Source organism: Stomoxys calcitrans, chromosome 2 (genome assembly GCF_963082655.1).
Source record: "Stomoxys calcitrans chromosome 2, idStoCalc2.1, whole genome shotgun sequence".
Lineage (NCBI taxonomy): Eukaryota > Metazoa > Arthropoda > Insecta > Diptera > Muscidae > Stomoxys > Stomoxys calcitrans.
This window is the reverse complement of record NC_081553.1, coordinates 31,485,529-31,507,381: the sequence shown is the minus strand read 5'-3', so window position 1 is coordinate 31,507,381 and position 21,853 is coordinate 31,485,529. Positions and strand designations below refer to the sequence as shown.

General features: G+C 37.6%; 1 protein-coding gene across 1 annotated transcript in view; it reads left to right on the top strand.

The window, feature by feature from the left end:
- Positions 1-15,538: 15,538 nt before the first annotated feature.
- LOC106086889 (neural cell adhesion molecule 1) overlaps positions 15,539-21,853 on the top strand; it is a 679,760-nt gene continuing 673,445 nt past the window's right edge. The window contains exon 1 of the mRNA XM_059361833.1: positions 15,539-16,679. The gene's annotated coding sequence lies outside the window, so the exon portion shown is untranslated. The remainder of the gene's footprint in view (positions 16,680-21,853) is intronic.

The following is a 21,853-nucleotide window of genomic DNA, read 5'->3' as shown; positions in this document are numbered from 1 at the left end:
ACACTTACCCCTTTATTAGACCGATCTTTTCACGTCAGAGTGGCTCGGATTATTAATTATTTGCCTCTGAACCTAAGACATTTAAATTTTCCCCTATATACATTTCGTACTAAGCTATACAACTTCTTTAGCCCGGCGTAGTAATTTGATGGATCTTATAATTTTGTTATTACATTTATAAGAAGAGACTTCCATACAATTGTTTTCATCTTTTAAACGAGTTTTTGTTAAGCGAGTTAAACTCATAAATTATTATTGTAAAATCTTTGGAAATTCAGAAGTTTATTTTTTAAATTTTTTTATAAAATTTTTAATGTTGAAGTAATGTTAGCTTCTTATTGTTTCTATTATTAATTATTATTGATAACGATTTTTTAATATAGAAGATTAACTGCTTTTGAGTAGTATTTAATTCCTGATTTATTTTTAAGAAAACTTTAATGAATTGTTAATTTTGTAGTGTTTTAGTCATATATGGTCTAACGACTTGACTAATAAATGAGCAAATTAAAAATTAATTTAAATTAAATTAAAATTTCAAGGTAAACGGTTCAGCCGTTTTTGAGTCTATACGGAACAAACAAACAAACATTCAAACAAACACAAATTGAATTTTATATATAAGAAGAAGATTCTCTTAAGCATTGAGATTAATAGGTGAACATGCCCTCAAGACATCAAGGTCTTACAAATGAAGTGCGGATGATATTCTCTTCTTTCGTGAAGACTATAGACGGGTAGCATTTGTTCACTATTTATCTATGACTATTAATTCCTTTCAAATTGTCACCACTTATTCCACCAAAGTCGATTTGATTCTTTGACTTTGTGTATTTCAAATTTTTCTGTACCTATAATGTCTTCAAACAGTCACTTATCTGCCAATCAACTAATGCTTACAATCCATTTTCTCACTTCCCTAAGGTTAGAAGATTAAGTCTTTAATATTTTGACATTTTACAACTGGTGATGATGTCGGTTTTTCTTTTTTTTTCCTGCTTTCCTTTATAAGGAAATATTTTTGTTATTTGCACCTTTTTCAAAACCAGCACTCACTCCCCTGGTGTCCTGTATGCGCGAGAGTGTGTGAGTGAGTTTTAATTTTATTTTGATGGTTCTTTGGTTTATTCAATGATGACTCCCGTGGCAGTAGTCCTTTGATACCATTTTTTATGAGCTGTTCTCCTCACTTTAACGTTCGCATTGAGGTAAGCGTTTATTTAAAATAGTCCATTAACCACCACCTTTTCTTGTAGTTTTTTTTTTTTGCTTTCTGGTCTATCGTCAACATCAAACGTCCCATGAACGTTTCACATTTCTCTAATCTTTAGTTATGATCCCTCTTGGATGGTAAAATGTAAAGGCAGTGAAAATGTTATTTTCTCATTTGGGCTGTGTTGCAAATTGATAACAAATTTTCAGTAATTTTCTGGTTTGAGTGTAGAAAGCAACTGATGGCCTAATACTTTACAACTGACGTTGCATTTCGATGAGACCTGACATTGACTTTTCAATTAGGCTAAATAAAGCCATATTACATTTTATGACCAATAAAAGTCACTGTGAGTGATAACAACTTAGTGTGGCAAATAAATCAACAAGAAAAATTTCACCACAAATGAATTATGACTGGCCGGTTGCATTATTTTTGATAACTTAATGCGATATTCGAGTTCTTTTGATATGAAATTTTGAATTTATTATACCCTCTTAAGTTAAGTGATGGGAACATTTAATTTGTTTTACCTTTACAACAAATTGATATTTTGTTTTTTTAGAGCTCAATTATAATAAAATCTTGCACAATGGACAGTCTCTATGTAAAATTCGCTCTAGCTTTTATTTCATCAAACGATGGTAAGGAAATGTTGTTGGTATGAGTCCTTAGAACTGCAAGGTGATTCAAATTGATTTTATGCAGAAAGATTAAACAATCAGAAGACATTACTTCAACATATCATTACTATAATAATTTTGAGGAGGAGCTTGGCAAAGAAAGCTAATTCAAATGGTATTAAGGTTAGACTTAACTAAAACAGAGAAATGCTTAAAGACTGGCCGTTGCCAATCGCCATATACCAGGCTCGGTCTCTACCGGCTAAATACACTTACGCCATACGTCTTAGTGTTTCTGAGTCCAGATGCCCTCTCCATATAGCAGCTCTTATATCACTGATCAAGGTCTCGTTTCTTTGACCTGAGTATCTCATCGTCAACAGTTGTCACAGCTCCCCTGAGTATCTCGTCAACAGTTGTCACAGCTCCCCATCTTCCTTGTTAGGTTTTCAGTTCCTATTTCAACGATATGCTCTTCTACTCGCATCGCCATCGGTAAGGAGGTGAAAACCTGTCGTAGTTCTCTGCTGTTTATGTTCTTCAGGTGTACATACAGAGGGGGAGTCAAAGTCCCGGATTTATTGGGTTGCCCAAAAAGTAATTGCAGATTTTTCATATAGTCGGCGTTGACAAATTTTTTCACAGCTTGTGACTCTGTAATTGCATTCTTTCTTCTGTCAGTTATCAGCTGCTACTTTTAGCTTGCTTTAGAAAAAAAGTGTAAAAAAAGTACATTTGATTAAAGTTCATTCTAAGTTTTATTAAAAATGCATTTACTTTCTTTTAAAAAATCCGCAATTACTTTTTGGGCATCCCAATATTTATTCTCTCTTTGGTCGTAGATCATGGACCACCTCTGATTCCAAAAGCTTGCCTTTAAGTGCATATTGGAAATCGTCCTTTTTGCTTCCCTTCCCCATCACCTGATGGATTGTACCGCAACGTCACTCTACTCAGGCTACACATTTGGCCAGAGACTTCTAAGCACGTTGGCATAATTATACCCCTACGCTGGTTTAATTATGACAGCTTCAGCTTGCTCATTTGGCTGTCATGCTTTTACTTTTTATACCCTACACCACTACTGTGGTACAGGGTATTATAACTTAGTGAATTTGTTTGTAACACCCATAAGGAAAAGAAATATGCCCATTGATAAGTATACCGATCGCCTCAAAATCACTTTCTGATTCGATTTAGCTATGTCCGTCTGTCTGTCCGTTTATCCATGGTAATTTGTGTACAAAGTACAGGTCACAGTTTTCATACGAGCGGCTTAAAATTTGGTACAGGCATGTTTTTAGACCGAGAGACGAAGCCTATTGAAATTAGAAAAAATCGGTTTAGATTTGATTATAGCTCCCATATATATGTTTGTCCCAATTTCGGTAATAATGCAATAAAATGGTCATTTACTAACCGATTTACTCGAAATTTACTGCAAGAAGGACTTTTCTATGACTTTCGACATTGCTAGTGAATTTCTTAGAATTTCTTATGACTCTCGATATTACTGGCGAATTTCATACAAATCGGCCCAGATTTAGATATAGCTGTATATATATAGCCAGATTTTCCCCCCAAGAGCCACTGCAAGCGCATTGTTTGACCAATTTTGCCAAAATTGTGCAAAACGCTTTCCTCAATGACTACCACATTATCTGAGAAGTTTGCTCGAAATCGGTTCAGAATTAGATGTAGCTCCCATATATATGTTCGTCAGATAATAATGTTATCATTTGTCAACCGCTGTTATAACAGTTTGAACATATTTGCTCGCCGAGGTCCATCGAAATTGGTTCAGAATTGGATATAGGGTATTATATAGTCGCCACCGCCCGACTTTTGCCCTTTCTTATTAGTTATTCTTGGCGCCTTGCCGAAACTAAGATCGCTTATCTCTCTCTCTCTCTCTTTTGTTTGAAGTTTGCATCTCCCTGTCCATCCTTCGGTCGCTTTTTCCTTGGCTTTCCTGCTCGAATTTACGTCGGCTGGAGTCGATGCACACCTCTTCTTTTGGTCTGCTGTCAGGCTTTGGGTTGACACGTGTTCTTTCTCATCTGTCAGTTTTGCCCTGCTGGCTTCTCTTTCTGACTCAGCTGTATCCAATTCGATGATAGCTTCCGATGCAATCCAGAAGTTCCTCTAACTCAGATATTCCGTTGTAGATGTCCATGCTGATAATTAATCCTCTGTCTTCCTCCGGTCTGTCTCATCCTGCTGAGAGGGTTTTGCACTTTCCAAGAGCTTCCTCTTCGGAGAACTTCACATTCATTATGAACTACTGTCAAGGCGAGCTGCACGACTCAGTAGCCCTCTCTGCATTGTAAGTGGCAGTGTTGCGAGGTGTGGGTATATCCTTTCCAGCAGCAACACCCAGGGTGGACGAGGAGGATCTCGGTGTTTCCATTGGTGAACGCAAGGTGGTATTAAATACGGACATCGGCTAGGTTAGGATGAAAAGAGGGTGCGAATACTAATCCGCCCATGGAACTATGGACACACACCTAAGCCGGGCTTGTTGTGCGCTCTAAATACTAACAAAAAGTAACCATGGAAGCCACCGTAGCGGAGATTTGACATGTGCGCCTTTGACACTAAACGCCTGGGATCGACTCCTGGCGAAGCCATCAGAAAAATTTTCCAGCGGTGGGTATCACCTCCTTATACTGGCGACAGTTGTGAGGTACTTTTCTATATAAAAACTTGTCCCCAAAGAGGTGTCGCTTTGCGGCACGCCGTTCGGACTTGGCTACAAAAAGAAAGTTCCTTATCATTGAGTTTAAAATTGAATCGGACATCACTTATTGATATGTGAGAAGTTTGCACCTGTTCCTTATGGAATGTGCATGGGCAAATTTGCATTTGCAACCTAGAAAAAGAAACTGAAGTAAGGAATTCCGTGCTACTTAAAAATCCTTAATTGTTTCCCATACTTTGACCCTAAGTTGGTCTGGTATTGAGTCCTCACCTAAGTACTGTCTGCTAGCCCCAAAAGCCGGTCAATGACATGGGAATTGTCCAACATCTCGTCATCTTGCACACATGCCCTACACACGCTCGTAGTCCCATACAACCCTTTATGGTACCGAAAACTATACTGACTTCCTTCTTTCTTCATTTCAGTAATAACCTCGTTTTCTCACAATCCGAATCCCCCATAGGATCTTCGTCGTCCTGCCGATCGTTTCACTGTTCCACAGTGTTAAATGCGCGTTCGTCGACCATGCCCTTAACTCGGACTGCGTCGACCCAAAAATCTTTGGGTTAACCAAGGTTATTCACCACAGTCCTCTGGCCTTCACTGCTAAAACGTCTGCCCTTTCATTCCCCCTTATTCCGTTATGGTCCGCCAACCAAACGATGCGGATTGCGCCATCCTCTCCTTCTTACACTCCAAAACGGTTCATAACCTTACCATCCTGGTTGTTGTTGCCTTGATGGCCAGTTTACTGTCCGTAGAGATGTTCACACTCAACCTCTTAGCGTGAACACCACACCACCTAAAGCATTCAGTGATCGCCCTGATCTCTGCCTGCAGTATTATATTATGGTCACACAGTGCAAAAAAGACCTGAGTCCCTTGGTTCTCAATGCAGATCCCTAGGCTCACTCTGTCCTTTAGCTTGGATCCATATGTATAGCATTATCTTACAGATGGCAATACCTGATAGACGGGCCCAGTCCGGTTTTCTGCTATCTGGTTTGTTGGTGTTTCCATCTGTTCAATATGGTCCGGCACAGAATGACTATGAGCAACTCAGGGTTTGGAACTCTCAGTTGCGATTTGTGTGGTATTCATTGTTGTTACGAGAAGCTCAGTGGAGAGCTACCGGACGCTTATATAGGTTGCAGATGGTGGAATGCTCCATATACGGAGTAACTGCAACGACAATCATCGGTATCGAGTAGAGAATCTCTGTGAGAGGCCGGCCAGTACTGGCTCTTGCTTAAATACTAAGTGTCTATCGATACTACAAAGCAAATTATTGGCGTCATTAACTAACCAATGGCCATGAAGTTCCCGAGGCTATTGTTTCTATGGACCGCAACGAGCTTGTTCACATATGGTGCTTGCCGAGAATCGCCACCTGCAGATACAAATGTGGTTACAACAACGACATGGTCCTAAATTGAGGCCGTTATCTGTGTCCGAATATGTAGTCGCCATTTCTGTTTACCCCGAAGGCCCCTTCGCATGGGTTGACACAAGACCTTATGGACGCTTGTGTTCAGAGCCAAGTAGGGCATTAATATGGATATCACATAAACAGAGGCTACATTATCAACTCAATGGTTACTAGGCGTTCTCAAAGCCCAGCTATGCTTGAATGGGATGGAGACAACTGTATAACAGAATACCACAGCTGCCAGTTCGTAACACCAATCCAAATCCTTTATCAAAATCATATTCCAATGTAAGCGCCAGGGTCAAGCTCCCTTCATTCGAAAGTCTACGGTGGCATCACTCTCCAGACTACATCTATCTGTAGAGCACTCTTGTGTGGGGGATACTTAGGCAACTGGCGGCATCCGTTCACCATGTCTCGAAGACGTCTTCGGGTATGAATGCCCTTTTGTAGCATGTCCTAGATCTTTTGGTGGTTCACCTATCCACCACCTGCCGACCACGGTAGTAGCCTGAGCTCAGCCCTACCGACTATATCGATGTAAATGGTTTCGTGTTACAGCAATTTCATGAAGTTCTTAATTGCGACTTAAGTATAAAAAGTCCCTCTGAAGTAATTTATAAACCAAATTAAGTTGAACAGAATTTATATTGGGTTGCCCAAAAGTAATTGCGGATTTTTTAAAAGAAAGTAAATGCATTTTTAATAAAACTTGGAATGAACTTTAATCAAATATACTTTTTTACACTTTTTTTCTAAAGCAAGCTAAAAGTAACAGCTGATAACTGACAGAAGAAAGAATGCAATTACAGAGTCACAAGCTGTGAAAAAATTTGTCAACGCCGACTATATGAAAAATCCGCAATTACTTTTTGGGCAACCCAATATATTGTAATAAAAGAATTTAAGGGGAAATGCAATATCAGCTTAAATTAAAATTCTATAAAAATTTGATATACTCAACCAAATAAAAATTTTTTCAATTCCCCTTAAAATCAAAGAACAACCATAACGCCCCCTATACCAGGTTTACCTAAATTTGCTATGCAAACAATACCCAAAGAGAAATTTCTAAGCAATAAATCAGACATTATCCGATTTGTTCACTTTCGCTATCGTTGAGCGAATGACACAAATAATTGTTGGCGTTAACCTTAAAAAAAAGGAAAATTTTGCTTCAGGGATTTTTCGCCGCCAAAATTACTTGTCAACATGCCAAATCATTAGGCAACATGTTGCTGAAGCAATTAATTCCAAAAATTCACCACACATCAACATTCCGAAATGTTGCCAAGGCGAATTAAGAGGTGTTTATACCAAAGAGTGTTTATGCATCTACTCTTAAAATGAAACTAGAAGAGAAGCAAATTTGGCTCTCAATTTAAATTTTACCAAGATTTATGTAGAGAGCTCCTTTTTCAAGCGAATTTGGATTCGTTTGGTGGGCTTTGAATTTTTTATTCAATCAACTGTTAGTTCTGGATATATGTTGCATGCAATCGGATTCAATATAAATGAGTCTCTGCATTCGTATAATGGATTTTATGACAGGGCGTTATTTTGCACCATTATTTGTGGACTTTAAGCAGCCTAAAGTGATATGAAAATTTCTTATTATCTGAAGGGGTCTATCTAATTGAGTTTTTGACAAATGCAATGGAACATTATTAAGGAATGATGAAACATTTCAATAATGTGGAGTTGCTAGATGAAAATTAATTGAAGGTAACTGAATTTGGTAAGGCCCGCAAAGGTTTCAGATGTTAGTTGCCATATATACACCAAGAGAAATCATTGGGTGGAAATCAATTATAGGTATATATTGATGATAAATGTAAACAATTTTTAACTGTCATCATCAAAGATCAGTCATTTTCTTAGTTCAGTACTTAACTTGATTACGCTACTATTGAAAGCATTAAATGAATGCAAAACAAATTAAATTGTTTTGCCTCTAGTTGTTCTACCAACTAGTTTGAAAATTCCTTACGGAGCACAAATAAAGAGTTAGTTCAACAACGATACCAGTCATATGCATACAGTTTCTGTTTAAGTTAGTACTAAAGGGTGATTTTTTTGAGGTTAGGATTTTCATGCATTAGTATTTGACAGATCACGTGGGATTTCAGACATGGTGTCAAAGAGAAAGATGCTCAGTATGCTTTGACATTTCATCATGAATAGACTTACTAACGAGCAACGCTTGCAAATCATTGAATGCTGTTGGACGCAACGTTACGGTGAATGAACACATTTCGAACCGAACACTGATTTTGGTAATAAAATTCAATGATTTGCAAGCGTTGCTCGTTAGTAAGTCTATTCATGATGAAATGTCAAAGCATACTGAGCATCTTTCTCTTTGACACAATGTCTGAAATCCCACGTGATCTGTCAAATACTAATGCATGAAAATCCTAACCTCAAAAAAATCACCCTTTATAACCAATCATCCACTTCTACCGAATGTGTTATTGTCATTTACGGAAAAGCAATAAAGTTATTTCTTCTCTGTGTTGAGTATGGTACAATTTATTAGTACGAAAGTAAAAGTCCAATACAGACTTAAATAATTGTACCACGTTAATGGTTTAGAATTCGGAATTTCAATTTGCGCATATCATATTTACGAGTAGCTCACTGGGTTTATTGGACAAGTCTTCATAGCTCAGTTGTCGGTTATTGATCGTGATGCAGCTAGTTCATCATGTTGGCGTTGGTCACTTTGATATAACAGTTCTAAATCAATTAGCAGCTCCTAGCCGGATATTTCTCTGCTTTGTTGTAGAAAAGCAATCATCTTCTTGCATATTTACATATTGGGATTCATCAAATAAAGAAACATAAATAAACAAGATATGATCCGGTTTGGACCACAATTAAATTATATGATGGAGTCCTGTGTAAATGATCAGCCAATTGCTCCCTTTGGGGGCTCAAAAAGTAAAATACTTTACTATCATTGGCTATGACAGAATATTTGTTCCACAAGCCGAATGTAGAATAGCGTTCCAAGCGCCTCGATCTTCTGCGCTCATTCTAAAATCTCTTACACCAAGTTTCGAGTTGTCTCCCACAACTTGATCTTTCCATCGGGCTTTTGGTCATCCCGGTTTGCGTGTACCACCGTGTTTGCCTTCAAAAGACTTCTTTGCTGGAGCTTCTTCATCCATTCTGACAACATGACCTAGCCAACGCAGCCGTTGTGTTTTGATGCGTGTAACTATGCTATCGTCGTCATACAGCTCATACAGCTCGTGGTTCATACGTCGTCTATATTCTCCGTTAACTCAAACTGGTCCATATATTTTACGAAGAATCTTTCTCTCAAATACTCCAAGCACTGCCTCATCTGCTTTCACAAGTACCCATGCTTCAGAACCATATAAGAGCACGGGTAGTATCAGAAGTAAAATAAAGAGATAGATTTATATGGGAGCTGTATCAGACTATAGACCGATTCAGACCATAATAAACACGTATGGTGATGGTCATGAGAGGATCCGTCGTTCAAAATTTCGGGCAAATCGAATAATAATTGCGACCTCTAGAGGCTCAAGAAGTCAAGATCCCAGATCGGTTTATATGACAGCTATATCTGGTTATGAACCGATTTAAACCTTATTTTGCACAGTTGTTGAAAGTCATAATAAAATACGTCATGCAAAATTTCAGCAAAATCCGATAGGAATTGCGCCCTCTAGAAGCTCAAGAAGTCAAGTCCCCAGATCGGTTTATATGACAGCTATATCAAAACATGGACCGATATGCCCCATTTACAAACCCAACCGACCTACACTAATAAGAAGTATTTGTGCAAAATTTCAAGCGGCTAGCTTTACTCCTTCGAAAGTTAGCGTGCTTTCGACAGACAGGCGGACGGACGGACATGGCTAGATCGACATAAAATGTCACGACGATCAAGAATATATATACTTTATGGGGTCTCAGACGAATATTTCGAGTAGTTACAAACATAATGACGAAATTAGTATACCCTCATCCTATGGTGGAGGGTATAAAAAATATGCCAAAAATCAGCTCTTTTAATTTTTCCATACAGTACTATTTTTAGTACCAATAGCAAATACAGGGCATTAACCTCAATTTCAACATTATTTGCCACTACCGAACTGTCACTTATAACCGTAGTATGTGGAACCATCAGCATTTGGTTGACAAAAAAATTGGTTGGAGCAACGAATCTGTTTCTCTGTGTATATGTATTTTATTGGTACCTAATCTTATTGTTAAACCGTCTAAATACTGCCTACACTACCGACCTTGATTTATTTTTTATCAAGACAGAGCTCTAACTCCTTGCACTCGCTGGTCCGAGTATATATTGCCTTAACATTTTAACAGTGACCGCCTTTGTGTTTCCCCAACCAACCATCAGCAAGGCTAAAGACCTATAGCAAAACCTTTTCCGGACTTTCAGGATTAAGTTACCAGATTAAGGTAATCTGAACACAACTGCCAACCAAGTATAACCCTTGTTGAATCTTCCATTGTCCGGGACTGATGAATCACTTGGTAGTCGGCATAAAAATGTATTCATTTAATGTTTCACACTGAGTCTGATCAAAAATAACCGTTATATAAAGTTTTTTTTTTTCAAAAATATTTATTGATGAATAACAAACTATCTTGTCTCCTTAAAACTAATACTAATATCGTCCCTACGTTTGTAACTCATCGAAGTCATAATCTGAAACTGTGGCTTTCTCTGGATGAATTGGTAGCTCTTGCAATGCTTCTGGCTGATATTCACTCCAAAATTGACATTTCAGCTTATTTACGTTCTCATTGTGCCAAAAATGAGCTTCGTCGCTGAACGCAATATGAATAAGATGAACTTTCTTCACAGAGCACGCATTTTGATAGTAAAATTCAATAACATGCATACAATGTTCGTTTGTAAGTCGATTCATGATTAAATTATAGTTCAAACTGAAGATGTTTGAAAGTGAAACAAACACACAAAATTTGAAATAGTGAGTAGTTTCATGCTTTCCGACATCCCATCCAAATATGGTCTAGATCGGAGCTGCCATATAGAAGCTGAAGTGCAAAAAAGCTGAATTTATTACCCGTTGTTTTAAACTTTCCGACATCCCATTCAAATATGGTCCAGATCGGACTATATACCGGTTGAGGGTCTGAAGCACATAAAAGTTGCATTTATTATCGCATTTCGCTGAAATTTGAAGCAGTGAGTTGTTTTGAGCCTCCCGTCTTCCGACTCAAATAATGCTCAGATCGAACTATATTTATTGTATATATAGCTGCCATATGTACCGATCTAACTAATGTCCGTCCGTCTATCGAAATCACGATAGCGGTCGAACGCGTAAAGCAAGACGCTCGAAATTTTGCACAGATACCTACTATTATTGTAGTTCGTTGGGGATTACAGATGAGCTAATTCGGTTCAGATTTAGATATAGCTCCCATATATACCGATTTCCCCATTTGATCTCTTAAGATCTTACAAGACGCAATTTTTATCCAATTTGGCTGATATTGAAGGACTCAAATTCCAGTACAGGAATTTTAGACTTCCAACAACTCTTAAGACTTCCAACAACTCTTAAGACTTCCAACAACTCTTAAGACTTCCAACATATGTAATAAGTACGGTCCGAATAGGTCTAAAACTTGATATAGCTCCCATGTAAACCGATCTCCCGATTTGACTTCTTGAGCCATTACAAGCCGCTGAAACTTTGCATGCGGTGTTCTGTTACAACTTTTAACAACTGTGCTAAATACAGTCCAAATCAGTATATGACCTTATAAAGCTTCCATCCAAACCGATCTGCCGATTTGACTTCATAAGCCCCTGGAAGCCGCAATTTTTGTTCAATTTGGCTTAAACTAAGCAGTCAATGATAGAGATGAAGTCCACCCCAACTTTTCGTCATTTAGCCGAACCAGGTCCGCTCCGATGCGCGTTATTTAACTCTCTAATATCTTTTTATGGTGGGGACACTTTGCCCTGAATGCGGATATCGAATTCGTGCCATTGTAGCCTATGACGCTGAACGCGTTCGAACCCTGGCGAGAACATCGGACAAAGCGGTGGTTATCTCCTCTAAAGGTTCGCGATATTTGCGAGGTACAATGCCATGCATGGTCATTTAAAAAATTTTGCCCAAAGAGGTGTCGCACTGCAGGACGCCGTTCGGACTCGGCTATAAAAAAGGTCCCTTATTATTGAGTTTAAACTTGAATAGGAAAACACACATTGATGTGTGAGAGATTGCCCCTTCTCGTGGTAATGTTTTTCCTTAGGGTAATGTTTTTCCTTAGGGTAATGCTTTTCGACCCCAATATGGAAATTCGTGATTTATTCCCAACGATAACGAAGTTCAGTTCAGGGGGTGCTTTAGGGCGTAACCCAAAGCACTTGGCTCCAAAATTGGATAATGGAATTCGTTTTCTACTCTCATTTGAGTCCCATATTGTCATAATGTGTCAAGTAGCCCATTTGACGTATCTTTAGGAGGAAAAGCGCCACTTGGACTTGAACGTAAATTTTAATGTCATATTCGTAATCTACTCCCTAATACCTTTCATTTGGGTCCCATGTAGCCTTGTTCGGTTAAAATGCCCATTTGGGGTTATTTGAGGTGGGCGACCTCCCATTACTTGGACCTAATGTTTTATGTCGTATTTGTAGTCTACTGCCTAATACTTTTCATTTGAGTCCCATATTGACATTAACTTCGACTATATCTGTTTAGAGGAGTTTTGGGGTTGGGAGGCAGTACCCAGGTACTTTAATACCATATTCGTTTTCTGGTCTCCAATACCTTTCATTTGATATTCTTATTGTGCTCATCGGACCACTTTCGGATATGGGTGGCGTTTTTTGGGTATGGGGTATGGGGAAAGATCCGCCTCCACCCGATGTCTACAAATTATATACACAGACAAACATACACTACATGTATGAAAATTTTGAGAAAATCGGTTTAGCCAAGTATCATAAAGTCATAGTGGATCTAATGGCGTTTTTGGGGGGTTGCGTGACCCCCTTTACTTAGATCTGATTTTCTATGGCAGGTTCGAAATCAAATCCCGAAAACCTTCCATTTGAGACCCATATTGAAATGAACGTCCAATATGTCTGTTTGGGGGAGTTTTGGGGTTGGGGCGCCCGATGGTTACTTATACTCAAATTTTAATACCATATTCGTATTCTACTCTCCAATACCTTTCTTTTAATACCTATATTGTCACGATGGGTCGACTATTATTTTGGGTTGTGTTTTTGGCACAACGGGGAGGGTCCGTCCCCCTTCAGATACCGAAAAATTATATAGCCTATGTTTCTTCTAGCCTGCTTCTGAGGTAAGCATGTCCGCCTATGACGCTGAAGGCCTGGGTTCGAATCCTGGCGAGACCATCAGAAAAAATTTTTCAGCGGTTGCCTAATGCTGGCAACATTTGTGAGGTACTATGGCATGTAAAACTTCTCTCCAAAGAGTTGTCACACTGCGGCACGCCGTTCGGACCCAGCTATAAAATGGAGGCCCTTATCATAGAGCTCGAACTTTAATCTAACTCCACTCATTGATATGTGAGAAGTTTGCCCCTGTTCCTTAGTGGAATGTTCATTGGCAAAATTTGCAATTTGCATGTTTACTTTCAGACCAACCTACACAATATGGGAAAATTTCGAGGAAATCGGTTCTGCCGTTTTTCAGTCTATAAGGAACAAACTTATCGAGTCCCATATATCCGTGATTGGCTAATGTGTTTTTGTGAGGGTGGAGTGATCCCTTATACTTCGAGATGAATTTGTATGCCAGATTCGTTATCTACTCACGCCTACTTTTCATTTGATACCCATATTGTGATTTTGGTTGGTGTTTTTGGGGTAATGATGGAGGGTCCGGCCCTTTCGTTTCCAATAAATTATAAAGCCTATTCCTTATTCCTGACCATATTCGTAATCTACTCCCGAATACATTTCCTTTGAGTCCGATATTGTCATGATCGTTAAATAAACCTATTTTAAGGGGTTTTGGGACTGAGGCGGCCCCCCAGGTACATGGACCCAACTTTTATTATGAAATTCGTACTCTACTCTTGAATATCTTCCATTTGAATCCTATATTGTCCCGATCGGTCCACTTTTATTTTTGGGTAGTACTTTTGTGCTAAGGGGGAGGGTCCGCCCCCCTCCCGGTATCAAAAAATTATATATCCTATGTTTCCTTCCAGACCTACCTACACAATCTGTGAAAATTTCTAGGTAATCAGTTCAGCCGTTTTTGAATCTATACGGAACAAACAAACACAAGTTGAATTTTATATATAGGAAGATTAAGGACTGCAAATGGGTTCAGATTTGGATATTGTTTCCGTATTAATCAGTCCTACAGTTTTATTAGCTCCTAGAGCTAGATCACGAGCTTCATTCGTGAATTTTTATTGTCTTATTAAATCAGCAAAGATTTTTCTCGCACCCATACAGAAACTCCTAGCTGAGATATGCAATTAAAACCTTGCCCATGCCAGACCCTAGTCATTACCTTTATTCGCCCACCTCCATCATATGATTGCTTTAAGCTAGAACACAGCTGTCAAACATTTCCTTATCTTCAATCATCTGCTGCTAGACGTTGTGCGTGATAGAACAATCGAATAAACTTCAAGCCTATCAAACTGCCCGACATTTTCAAATAAATGACTAAACTGTTCCCTGAACACTTTTCAAGGTTGAGATATTGGCAGAACAGAAGAAATTCACAGAACTTTAAATCAATTCCCATCTTCACATAATTTATTTGCTGCATTCAATTTTGTCACTGACGCTTTTGCAAAGCCAACAAAAACAAACAAAAATAGGAAACAAGAAAAATAGCAGCTACATGTCCACCTTCTTGTGCAAGTGTCCTTTGCCGGAGTTAATAAATGTCTATTGTGATGTTCACAATCAAACGAGCGTTGACTCTTTTTCTTGAGGGAAGCCTTTTTTGGATTTTGCCATAAACAAACTAAGGCATAGGACACAGTTATCAACATTTGTATGTGTGTGTGTGTGTTTGTGTAAATAAACATTCAAGTCATACAAGCAGGGCCAGTAGGAGAGAGAGAGAGAGAGAAAAATAGAAGAGAATTTTCTGGTTTTTTCGCCTTGCTATAAAAACCAAAATATGTTTTCTTATCAGATAGGCAAAACGATATCAAAACTCTCGTCTTTTTTGAGAGTAAATTAAGCGGAACACCAATAAGAGCTCGCTTTGGTGGAAAACAAAGAGAAACAACCCCACTTGGTTGGTATAGCAAAGCGAATTGAAAACCAATGGCAAAAGGAGTTTCATATGCTCTTTGTCCGGCTGGGAACAAAATAAGGGAGGAATTCGCTTGAAGAGAGTCCTTTCTTTATAGCAAACAACGACATTCGTATAGGAAAAGGAAGAAGAAGAAGCAGCAGCAGCAGCAGCACTCTATACATCCATCAGTCTAATGATTCGAACACAGGGCAATGGGAAAACATACGGCGAATCGTGTAAGCGAAACGATGTCATTCACTGAGTACGATTGAAAGGCAACAGAGCAAAAACGTTTAGTTGAAAGTAGACTTTTCGGCTAAGTTGACGTGTTTTCACAGAACGTGCGGAAACGTGTGTGTTGGAAGTGGCGCTTTTAAATAAAATTTCTTCAAGAAAAGGCCAGCAAAGAGTTTAAACAAACGCAAAACAAAAAGAAGAAGAAGCAAAAGAGAGAAAAAAAAAACAAAAATTGTGGAAAAAGTATTTGTTTCGAAAAAATTTTGGCGAAAATATTCTAAAAAAAAAACATAAATCTCGACCCTAAAAACAAATGTTCGTTAAAGTTATCGGCTTTTTTTGTGTTGAGTGAACTCGCGAGTGTAAAGCAATTTTTGTCGTGTCGTGCAAATTTTCTGTGGCATACTTTTAGGCGAATAGTCAATAAGCAAAGCAAACCTTATATTTAGGCGAAACCATAATAGCAGATTTAAGCGCTTAAACCTAAAGTCAAAAGAAAGATCCTTTGAAGCTTAACAAAATAAAAAGATTTCAAAATATATATAAAAAAAATTTTTAATACAAATATATAAACCTAAGGTGTGTTTTAAAGTTCTTGTTTGGGTGTTTGGTGTATTCTATAGAAAAATATTTAAGATTTGATTATCTAGTGACTTGGAAAAGCAAATAAAATAAATTTATACTTAATATATATTTCATTTGCCGCGCATTAATAAAAAAAAGGGAAAATCCTCCCTTCATACCAAAAGAAAACTACAAATAGTGAAGTGTTAGAAAAACCATAAATAGAACAAAGCCAAAGAAAGTAAAAAAAAAATCTAATAAAAATCCAGGCAGCATCAGAAAAAAGCAAAAGAAAATTGTAGCATAACAAAAGGCGTTAAGCAAAAAAAAAGAATATTTTATATTGCGCCTAGAAGACGACTTTACAAATTGGCAAAGCAACAATAACGCTAACGTAAGGCCTTGAGCAAAATATTAACTAAATAGACCGAGCAACATTTTATTTCCTCTCATGTGGCTCCTGGTTATTTGGTGAAAAGCAAAAAGCTTAGAACAGAAACATTGTAGCGAGTATATGCCCTTAACATTGAGTAAGGTCCCCCCCTGCACCATACTCCATAACCGGCAATGAGATACATTTAAAGGATACCCAAATGTTCGAGTAAAACAACGTTTGTTTCAAGTAAGATTTTGTTATATTTTTATGATTCCTTACAACAACAATAACAAAAAAAAAAATGGTAATTTTTCTCCTTTTTTCGGGAGGGTAAATAAAACCAAAATCACCATTTCAGCTAGCCGGCCCACAATAACAGAAGTTGCTCTCGCAGAGTTCCCCTCCAAAAAGTAAAAAAGCCAAAAGGAAATGAATGAATGTAGAAAACTCGTAAAAATGCTTTTATTTGTTGTTTGTAGCAGGCCAACACAGACACCGCAAAATAATGTAATGTATTCATAGGAGATGATGTTGTTGATATTGGAGTTTTGCTGTGTTAGTAGTTGCATGTGTGTGTGTGTGTGATTATAATCCTGGGCCGCTTCATCAATGCTGTTGCTTATGTGTGAGTTAAGGTTTAACACCTTTCTTCAAACTCTTGGCACCCACACTTACCACAAGTCCTGACCAGAGACTTGTGAGCCAAAGTGTTTTCCGTTTGTGTTTGTATATGTGTGGGTGATTGGGTTCATTTACTCTTGTTTCCCTTGAAACATGATGAAGAATAGCCGTCTATTCTAGGTTTGTGTTTCCGTTTCCTGTTTTTTTTTTTGTGTTGGTACAAACTGGGCAATATAAGTGTGGCAACTGTTTTCCATGTTTGTTTACCTTAGTTTTTGGCAAGGAAATTTTGCTTTCCATATTCACATACACACACCCACACATCAAACCATATTTAGCCTAGTTAAACATTGGCATTCTTTATTACTTCCCTTTCCATCTGTATCCTCACCTTCTTTTAATTTATCACTAAGCTATACATCCTTTTCTTCTTTCTGGGTTATCCTCTGCATATACTCTCATAATTACCCATAATTGTTTACATTTTCCTTTTGGTTCCTCAGACCTTTTATGATTGGCCCAAAAGCAGCAGCAGCAACAGCACCTGAAAACCATCCAGTCCCTTCAAATAGTCCAGCAGAATTTATGCTACCCATTTCCTACTTATACAAAAAACCTTAAATGAATAAAGATGTATCTGTCTAAGAATATATACAGTTTGGCAAATGTCAGTGAACGATATTTTTCATGTTGGGCAAATGGAAATCAATTAATATTCCCTTGGCGAGAGCCTTAAGTTAGGCAACCAGAAAAGTGTCTTCTTAATGGTGTTTCTTTACAATGACAAAAAAAAAAAAAAAATCGGGGAGGCCCTTATACAGCCTAAGGTAGCAAATATTGCTTGGGATACTTTCAATCAATCATTAGAGAGACAAAAAATAAACAAAAATATAATAAACAGGGGCCATAGAAAAATAAACAGATCTTTTTCTAAATCTCAGGCAAGAATAATTCCAATGATGATATTGGAGTTTATTAGTATACTTTGAGGGGTTTGTTTTGTGGTATTTTTTGTAGCATACTTTAAGGTATCTATAATTATGTTATACAAAGGCAGTGGTTTGTAGGAAGAGAAAGTATCAATAAAGAAAATATTGAGGAGCATACTTTAAAAAAGGACTTTAAAAAACTAGTAAAGAAGGGCTAAAGTCGGGCGAAGGCGACCTTTTGATCCCCTATACCACATTGGATATGGAGACTAAGTCATCGATTTTAGAATTTGCTTAAATTTGATTTTTTGAGAAGATCGATTGATAAATGGGTTAGGTTAGATTAGAGGTAAGAGTGGCAGTCCTTTACAGACTCACTTAGACAATTTTAAGTGCATTGTGATACCACAGTAGCGATAGACCAAGGCTTTTGGCGGGAATCGAACCCACGACCCCTGTACTGGTAATACAAGCACTCTACCAACTCGGGTACCGGGGCGATAAATGGGTTAGCAAGAACTTAAAAGTAAAATCGGGAGATGCGTATACTTATTCGAGCTATATCTAAAATTGAACGAATTTCTATGAAATTTATCAGTCGTCAGAAGAGTTATAAAAGAAACTCTGTTAACAAATTACTAAATTATTACGTATTTTTCTAAATTGGAAGATAATATATATATGCGAGCTAGATATAAATCTGAACCGATTTCTATTAAATTTAATAGCACTACAGGGAGTCATAAGGGAATACTTTTTGCCAATTTTCGTATGAATCGGTTAACAAATGACCAAATTATTGCACTACTGGTTTAAATCGGATGAACATATATATGGGAGCTACATCTAAATCTGAACCGATTTCTATAAAATTCACCAATAATGTTGAGACTTATAAGATAATTCTTCGTGCAAAATTTCGTAGGAATCGGTTTACAAATAGCGATGTAATTACAATTTTAGTCCAAATCGGATGAACATATATATGGGAGCTATATTTAAATCTGAACGGATTTCTATGAAATACTCCAATAATGTCGCGACTTATAAGAGAGCTTCTTGTGCGAGATTTCGTGAGATTTGGTTTACAAATGACGATATAATTGCAGCTTTAGTCCAAATCGGACGAACATATATATGGGAGCTATATCTAAATCTGAACCGATTTCTATAAAATTCACGAACAATGTCAAAACTTATAAATGAACTCCTCGTGTAAAAATTTCGTGAGAATCGGTTTACAAAAAGCGATATAATTGCAATTTTAGTCCAAATCGGACGAACATATATATGGAAGCTGTATCCAATCTGAATGGATTTCTATGAAATTCTCCAAAAAGGTTGATCCTTATAAGAAAACTCCTCGTGCGAAATTTCGCGAGAATCGGCTTACAAATGAGGATGAAATCACAATTTTATTCCAAATCGGATGAACATATATATGGGAGCTATATCTAAATCTGAACCGATTTTTTTGAAATTCACCATTAATTTTGAAACTTATAAGAGAATTATTCGTGCAAAATTTCGTGAGAATGGGGTTACAAATAACGACATTATTGCCATTTTAGTCCAAATCGGATGAACATATACGTGGGCGCTATATCTAAATCTGAACCGATTTCTATAAAATTCACTAATAATGTCGAGACTTTCAAGTATACTCCTCTTGCAAAATTTCGTGAAAAATGGTTTACAAATGGCGATAAAATTGCAATTTTATTCCAAATCGGACGAACATATATATGGAAACTATATCCAAATCTGAACCGATTTTTTTGAAATTCACCATTAATGTTGAGAAATATAAGAGAACTCCTGATGCAAAATTTCGTGGGAATCGGTTTACAAATAGCGATATAATTGGAATTTTAGTCCAAATCGGACGAACATATATATGGGAGCTATATCCAAATCTGAACCGATTTTTTCCAATTTCAATAGGCTCTCTCTCTGGGCCCAAGAAAATGCTTGTGCCAAATTTGAAGACGATCGGATGAAAATTGAGACCTGCACTTTATACACAAATTAATATGGACAGACGGACGGACATAGCTAAATCGAATCAGAAAGTGATTCTGAGTCAATCGGTATACTTATCAATGGGTGTTACAAACAAATGCACTAAATTATAATACCCTGTAGTGGTGTAGGGTACCACTACCGTAGAAGTGTAGGGTACCACTACCGTAGAAGTGTAGGTTACCACTACCGTAGTAGTGTAGGGTACCACTACCGTAGTAGTGTAGAGTATAATAAACTCAATTTTCGAATAGGTAAAAATTTTGGCAAGGGATATCGCTTTAGAGCGAGGGCAAGTTATAAACCTTCCTTTTATGGTCGAAGACCTTCATTCGGAAGTTTGGTCTACATGATTGCTATATATAGGACTGCCGAACGAGTGCAAAGCAAAGCCCAAAAAAACTTTATTTATTACCCGATTTCCCTAAAATTTGGAACAAAGCAAAGTTTTAAGCCTCCCGACTTCGGACGCGAATATAGTACAGATTGGTCTCTATTTAGATATAGCTGCCATATAGACCAATCTCCCGATAGAGGCTCTGAAGCCCATAACAACTTTATTTATAATTAAAATTTTAAACAGAAGGTCATTTATGCTTCCTGCCATCTGACCAAAATATGGATCAAATCGGATCTGCCGATAAAGGGTCTGGAGCCCATAAAAGCTCTATTTATTACCCGATTTCGCTGAAGGAGTGGGTAGTTTTGGGTCTTCTGATGTCCGTCTCAAATATGGTTTGTATCGGACAATATTTAGATATAGATTCCATACAGAGCGATCTGCCGATGAAGGGTCTGATGCCCATAAAAGCTTTATTTTTTATCCGATTTCGCTGAAGTTTTAAATACAAAATTCAACAATGACTTATATTTATTAGACCACTCAATGTCCGTGCCGAATTTGGGTGCATAAGTTATCCAATTTTCACCAGATTGTGGCGAAAGGGGGTTTACATATACACCCGAGGTGGTGGATATCCAAAGTTCGGCCCGGCCGAACTTAATGCCTTTTTACTTCATGTGAAGGCCCCCGTAGCCCAGAGGTTAGCATATATGTCCATGACGCTGAACGCCTCTATGCCTGATTTCGAATCCTGGCGAGCCCATCATAAAATTTTCAGCGGTGGGTATCCCCTTCTAATACTGTCGACATTAGTGAGGTACTATGCCATGTAAAAACTTCCCCTCAAAAGAGGTGTCGCATTGCGGCACGCCGTTCGGACTCGGCTATAAAAAGGAGACCCATTATCATTGAGCTTAAAAACTTGAATTGGACTGCACTCATTGATATGTGAGATGTTTGCCCCTGTTCCTTAATGGAATGTTCATTGGCAAATTTGCAATCATACGAGTCCTTCACTTCATGGACCTTTTTTTGCAGCAATCAATATTTGTAGCCACCAAACCTAATTTACTTTAAAGTGCCCATGTGCAAACCACCTTTGCCCGAAATAGGTTTTTTGTGAAAACATTTTGCCAGTATTTACTTTTTGTTTTTATGAATTTTCGTTTCGAAGAAATTGCAATTTTCAGTGGAAAGAATGTAAATGAATGTATGTGTGAAAACAAAATTATGGGAAAAATTTAATTAACCATTCAGATTTTCATAGAGTTATCTTTATGCTTTCTCGATTCGATTCGATCTCACAGTGCATTGTTTTCTTTACTCCTAAGAGAACAATTCGTAATCCTTTCTGGTAAAGTGGGATTGTTGCTATGGTTATGCAAAGCGAAGATTTCCAGTAAAATAAACAACAACACATTATTGAGAATTAATTTGTTGTTTGAATTACATTGTCTGGTGCAATTGCTTTCAGAAGTAGGTATTTAGGAAAGTAGGATTAATAA